Source organism: Salvia hispanica, chromosome 1, assembly GCF_029641045.1.
Source record: "Salvia hispanica isolate PSC_SH4W2 chromosome 1, Shi_PSC_v1, whole genome shotgun sequence".
Taxonomy (NCBI): domain Eukaryota; kingdom Viridiplantae; phylum Streptophyta; class Magnoliopsida; order Lamiales; family Lamiaceae; genus Salvia; species Salvia hispanica.
The window spans coordinates 44,396,248-44,402,353 of record NC_142692.1 but is presented as its reverse complement, the minus strand read 5'-3'; the positions used below and the strand labels follow the sequence as shown (position 1 = coordinate 44,402,353).

The 6,106-nt window shown below is 46.0% G+C and overlaps 1 pseudogene; it reads left to right on the top strand.

Annotated features, from left to right (window-relative positions):
* Window positions 1-517, top strand: LOC148933899 (uncharacterized; annotated as a pseudogene).
* Window positions 518-6,106: the final 5,589 nt, after the last annotated feature.

The following is a 6,106-nucleotide window of genomic DNA, read 5'->3' as shown; positions in this document are numbered from 1 at the left end:
CCCGCCACCATTCTCACTCTAGTAACCTTTCTCTCTCTAGAAGAACGAGAGGTCCTGGCCTACATGCTCACCAGATCCCTCCAATCAACCAACAAGAAGCCCCCTTCCAAGAAGCAGTGCCGCCACAATTCGCTGCCCCTCTTCGACTGCGACTGCTTCCACTGCTACACCAGCTTCTGGTTCCAACCACGAGCTCATCCACCAAGCCATCAAAGCCTTCGAGGACCACTTGAACTCCGGCGACTTTGTCAACAACTCCTCCAAGACCAAGCACAGGGACAAATTGGCCCGCCGCAACAAACCCCTAATTTCCTCGCCGCCCGAAAATCAAGAAACTCCCATCTCCTCCGCCGCGCCACCGCCGCCGCCGCCCGATGCTGAGTCTGATGGTGATGAATTAGCTTCGGGAGTGAGTGGGGAGAAGGAGATGGAGGACGACTGTGTGGCAGCGCCTGCGGCGAGGACGTATAAATGGGCTTTTAATGACAACTTTAAGGTTATGATTAGGAGTTGGTAATTCCATTAAAATTGCTTTAACTTGGTCAAAATTGTTATTAAAACCGTCAAACCGCCGGACCGAGCAAACATTAGTCAAATCACCTTGAGGTCTGGCGGGGTTATGAAGGGCCGACGTTGGAAATTGATGAGGAAGTGCCTATGTAGGCTAGTGAAGGGAAACAGAGTCAGCAACATCAAGAGGAAGGCGCTAGACCGAGGGAAATCCTTGTTCAGGGTGACCTCCAGAAGGGAGATTTAGGGGGATCCCTACCTTGATCAAGGGACCCGTTCTTCCTAGACCCCGAACTTGAAGAAGTGAGTAAGGAAGGAAACAAGGGAGTTGATGAAACCCAGGCTGGGACTTCCACAAATGCAGTAAAGCGAGCAAAACCATTTCCATATCGTGGGGAGGCGAAGAAGAAAAAGGATGATACAGAGGATCTCATGGAGATTTTTAGCAAGTTGGAAATCAACCTGCCATTCTTCCAAGCCTTGAAAATGCCCGCCTTCAGTAAGTTTATCAAGGAGTTTATTGCAGGGAAGACCAAGCCAGATGGGAAGATTGTGATCGGGGAGACTGTGTCTGCTGTGATACAAAAGAGAAGGATGCCCTCAAAATGCACCGACCCAGGTATGTTCACATTACCCATCTCTCTAGGGGATATCAAGGTTGAGCATGCTATGTGTGATCTAGGGGCGTCAATAAATGTTTTACCACTTTCGATCTATAAGAAGTTGACTAGGGTGAGAATGGTTGCTACCAAGGTAGTGATCCAGTTAGCAGATAGAACTTGCATTTGCCCTGAAGGAGTGTTGGAAAATGTTATAGTCAAGGTGCATGATTTCCTATATCCTGCTGATTTTTATGTGATCAAGATGAATGATAATGAGTCTGCTGAGTCCAGTGGGGTACTTTTAGGGAGACTATTTTTGCGTACTGCTAAGACCATTATCGATGTTTTTGATGGAACAATTTGCTTGGACTATAATGGGGAAAAGTATACCTTTAGCATAGATGAAGGGATGAAAAGACTTTTAGATGTTGAGAATCTCTATGCTATTGATGTTATTAACCCTTTAGTCCAAGAATATCTTGAGATGGAATTGATACAGGAACAAATCGACAACTCGGAGTTGAGCCATTCGATTGACAGGGAAGTTGTAGGATGGTGTGCAGCAATGAACACAGCAGAATTGACAGATGAAGAATTCGCAGAGGCCATTATGGAATTCTTCAAAAGCCCTGAGTCAGCTAGATCTAAGGGATCGGCTTATGTGGCTAGTCTGGAAAAATCTCCTGGATCTGGGAAGGAGACGTTACCAGAAATTACGGACAAAAATCCCTTGCCCCAGGAGACGAATGGAACAAAAAAAAGAGCTGAAGACACTTCCACCGGGCCTCAAGTACGCTTACTTGGAGGAGGATGAGACATTTCCGGTAATAGTCAACAACAACTTGACCAAGGAGCAAGAGAAGGAGTTATTGGAAGTCATCAAAAGAAACAAGAAAGCAATAGGATGTACTCTCTCAAATTTGGTGGGAATAAGTCCAGATCTTTGTATGCACCACATTCGTTTAGAAGAAGGTGCGAAGGCTCATCGAGATGCACAACGGAAACTGAACCCGAACATGCGAGAGGAGGTCCTAAAGGAGGTGTTAAAATTGCTTGCTCTAGGGATTATCTACTCCATTACTGACAGCGAGTGGGTCAGTCCTGTCCATATGGTGCCAAAAAAATCTGGAATACAGGTTGTCAAGAATGAAAGGAATGAGTTGGTACCCACTAGATTAGTGACAGGATGGAGGATGTGCATCGACTACAGGAAGTTGAACGAAGCCACAAAGAAGGATCATTTTCCTTTACCTTTCATTGATCAGATGCTGGAAAGACTGGCAGACAAACAGTACTTTTGTTTCCTTGATGGATACAGCGACTACTTCCAAATCTACGTTAATCCAGAGGACCAAGGGAAAACCACATTCACGTGCCCCTTTGGTACATATGCATACCGAAGAATGCCGTTTGGATTGTGCAATGCACCGGGAACTTTCCAACGGTGAATGATGAGCATTTTCTCGGATCTGTTGGAAGTATGCATTGAGATATTCATGGACGATTTCACTGTATATGGGAACTCATTTGATACTTGTTTAGCCAGCCTTGATCTAGTGTTACAGAGATGCCAAGAGAAGCATTTAGTGTTGAATTTCGAGAAGTGCCACTTCATGATGACTGAAGGCATTGTCCTGGGTCACGTGGTCTCTGAGAGGGGTATTCAGGTAGACAAAGCAAAGGTGGATGTGATATCAAAATTACCATACCCTACGAATCAAAAAGAGGTGAGAGGTTTCCTAGGCCATGCAGGGTTCTATAGGAGGTTTATCAAGGATTTTGCAAAAATCGCGCAACCACTCACTCGGTTGTTACATAATGATGTGGAGTTCGTCTTTGACGAAGGATGCGAAAGGGCGTTCCAGTTGCTTAAAGATAGTTTAATATCAGCACCAATTATCAGGGCACCAGACTAGAGCCATCCTTTCGAGATAATGTGTGATGCGAGCGATTTTGCTGTGGGAGCCGTCCTAGGACAGAAAATCGACGGAAAAAGCTATGTGATCTTCTATGCTTTCAAGACGCTGAATCAGGCTCAGAAAAATTATGACACCACGGAGAAGGAAATGTTGGCTGTCGTATACGCGTTTGAAAAATTCCGACCCTATCTCCTTGGGTCAAGGGTTATAGTTTTCACGGATCACGCGGCGATTAAGTACTTGCTGGCTAAGAAAGAGTCTAAGCCGAGATTAATCCGTTGGGTGTTACTCTTGCAAGAGTTTGATTGGGAAGTAAGAGACAAGAAAGGAACGGAAAATAGAGTGGCTGATCACTTGAACAGAATACATCAGGGGGAAACAGAAGAGGCCATACCCGATGCCTTCCCCGAGGAGCATTTGTATCTTCTGGAGAGATTGCCTAGACCACCTAACTGGGAAGCAGTTTTGGCTTTGACCGGTCTAGGGGAATCAGATAAGGGGAAGCGCACACTGAATGCAGAACCGTGATTTGCTGATCTAGCCAACTACTTGGTCACTGGAGAGATGCCAAATTCAGACGAAGTTTCCCGGGCCCAGAGGATGAAGATTAGAAGTGAAGCTAAATATTACTTTTGGGACGATCCTTACCTGTGGAAAATGTGCTCAGATCAAGTGATTAGACGCTGCATTCCTGAATGGGAACAAAAAGAAGTGTTAATTCATTGCCACACGCTAGCATGTGGAGGCCACTTTGGACCAAGGAAGACAGCGAGGAAGGTTTTAGATAGCGGTTTTTATTGGCCGACGCTAAATAGGGATGCTTTTGATTTCTGCTAAGGTTGCGAGTGGTGCCAACAGACGGGGGGAATTTCAAGAAGAGACGAGATGCCTCAAGTCCCGGTGATCGTGTGTGAAATTTTTGATGTGTGGGGAATGGACTTTATGGGACCGTTCCCATCGTCTTGTGGGAATACATATATATTGGTTGCAGTGGACTATGTGTCTAAGTGGATAGAAGCTAAGGCCACCATAACATGCGAATCGAAGGAGGTAGCAAAATTTTTGAAGGCCAACATTTTCAACAGATATGGAGTTCCTCGGGCCATCATCTCGGATCAAGGGACTCATTTCTGTAATCGCACCATCAAGGCTTTGATGAAGAAATATGGTGTTCACCATAGAGTGTCGACTCCTTACCATCCTCAGTCTAATGGCCAGGCAGAGATTTCTAATCGCGAGATCAAGGAGATATTGGAGAAAACAGTTAATCCGTCAAGGAAGGACTGGAGCAAGAGACTCGGAGACGCATTGTGGGCTTACAGAACTGCTTTTAAAACGCCTATTGGAATGTCGCCTTACAGACTTGTGTTTGGCAAGATGTGTCACTTACCTGTTGGTATTGAGCACAAGGCGTACTGGGCAGTGAAAGAAATGAACATGAAGCCGACAACTTGCGAAGAAGAAAGGAAGTTACAATTGCAAGAATTGGAGGAACTTCAGCTGAAGTCATTTGAGTTTGCCATGTGGTACAAAGAAAGAACGAAGTTATGGCATGATAAAAATCTCCGGGTCAAGGAACTTCATGTGGGACAGAAAGTGCTCCTTTTCCAGTCCCGGCTCAAGCTAATGCCAGGAAAACCGAAGTCTAAATGGATCGGCCCATATACCATCATCGGCATCCGAGCAAACGAAGTAGTGGAGATCCAGGGAAGTGCTCCAAACTCTATTCATTTCCTTGTCAATGGTCATAGAGTGAAAGTCTAGAGGGACAATTCCGAGCTGTGTGTTGTGGACGAAGTTCCACTACATGCACTCCCTACTATCGCCTAAACAGACAAAGGGATATTCCCGATGAATTCCTGGGCCAAGGAGTAAGTTAACAATTTTGAAAATACAAACTGAACCAGAGAATCTCGGGAATACAAAAAAGTGTGTAAATAGTTTAATTGCTTTTCAAACTTGGAAAATCCAAAAATATTTTCGAAGCACCAGACTCCAAAGGGAACCGATATTTTATACTCTAACCTTGACCTAGGAGTCTGGAGCCTTCATTTCTTTGTTATGTAGGACATGGTCGAGGGAATCAGCTCGAGAAGAACCTGAGGGGAGAAGTCAAGGGAAGCCTGGAGGAAGGAGTCAAGGAGGGAAAAGATATTTTGAATTTCAAAATCTGGCCGATAATTATGGAAGTTGTACGGTTGCTTACATCATGCCTGCAACCGCACCATCTTTTCATCAGAAAAGCAACCGTCGTCCTTCTCTCTCCAATTATCCCAAATCGACGAAAATCTGATTTACTCTCCCTTCTCTCTACTTTTGCTCTCTCTCTCTCTAGAAACTAAACCCTAACCAAATTCGACCAGTTTTTCTTTCATTTTTCAGATCTGCACCGATGGATTCTACCCAACGCACCGGAAGTTCCCAAAGCACTGTGTACGACCCGACCCTGCTGGCAGAATTGACGCAGAAAATGGGGAGCGTCGAGAAAGCAAAGGAGGTGTATGCCCTATTCGCCGCTAGCCTGATGCCGTCTGCGCCGGTCGTACCACCACTGACGATTCAGGCAGACTCGGCTGCAAAACCGGCGAATCTTCCTGAAGAAGGACCGCGAGATTCTACATCTCAACATGCAGAAACCGCTTCACAAAAAGCGGAGGAAGAGGGGGCAGCATACGAACGGCCGGAGGGTGATGAACCGACTAACGACGAGACCATGGTGGAGACGGAAAGGCAAGAAACTGAGAACCCTAATCTTGAGGGTAGGGAAATTTGTGAGGGGGAAACCCCTGTTTCTGATGAAGTTCGTGAGGGGGAAACCCCTGTGTTAGATGAAATTGTGGAGGGGGTAACCCTTATTGTGGATAGTGTGATTGAGGGGGAAGCCCCTGCGTTAGAGAAAGTTGCTGAGGAGGAAACCCCTATTTTAGAGAAAGTTGCTGAGGGGAAACCCCTATGGAAACGGGGGATGAGACCCCAGTTGATTTCAGGGGTGCGACCCCTGAGTTCGTGGAAGAGGGGGCAACCCCAGGAGATGTCAGGGGGGAGAACCCCATTTATATTGAGGGAGCAACCCCG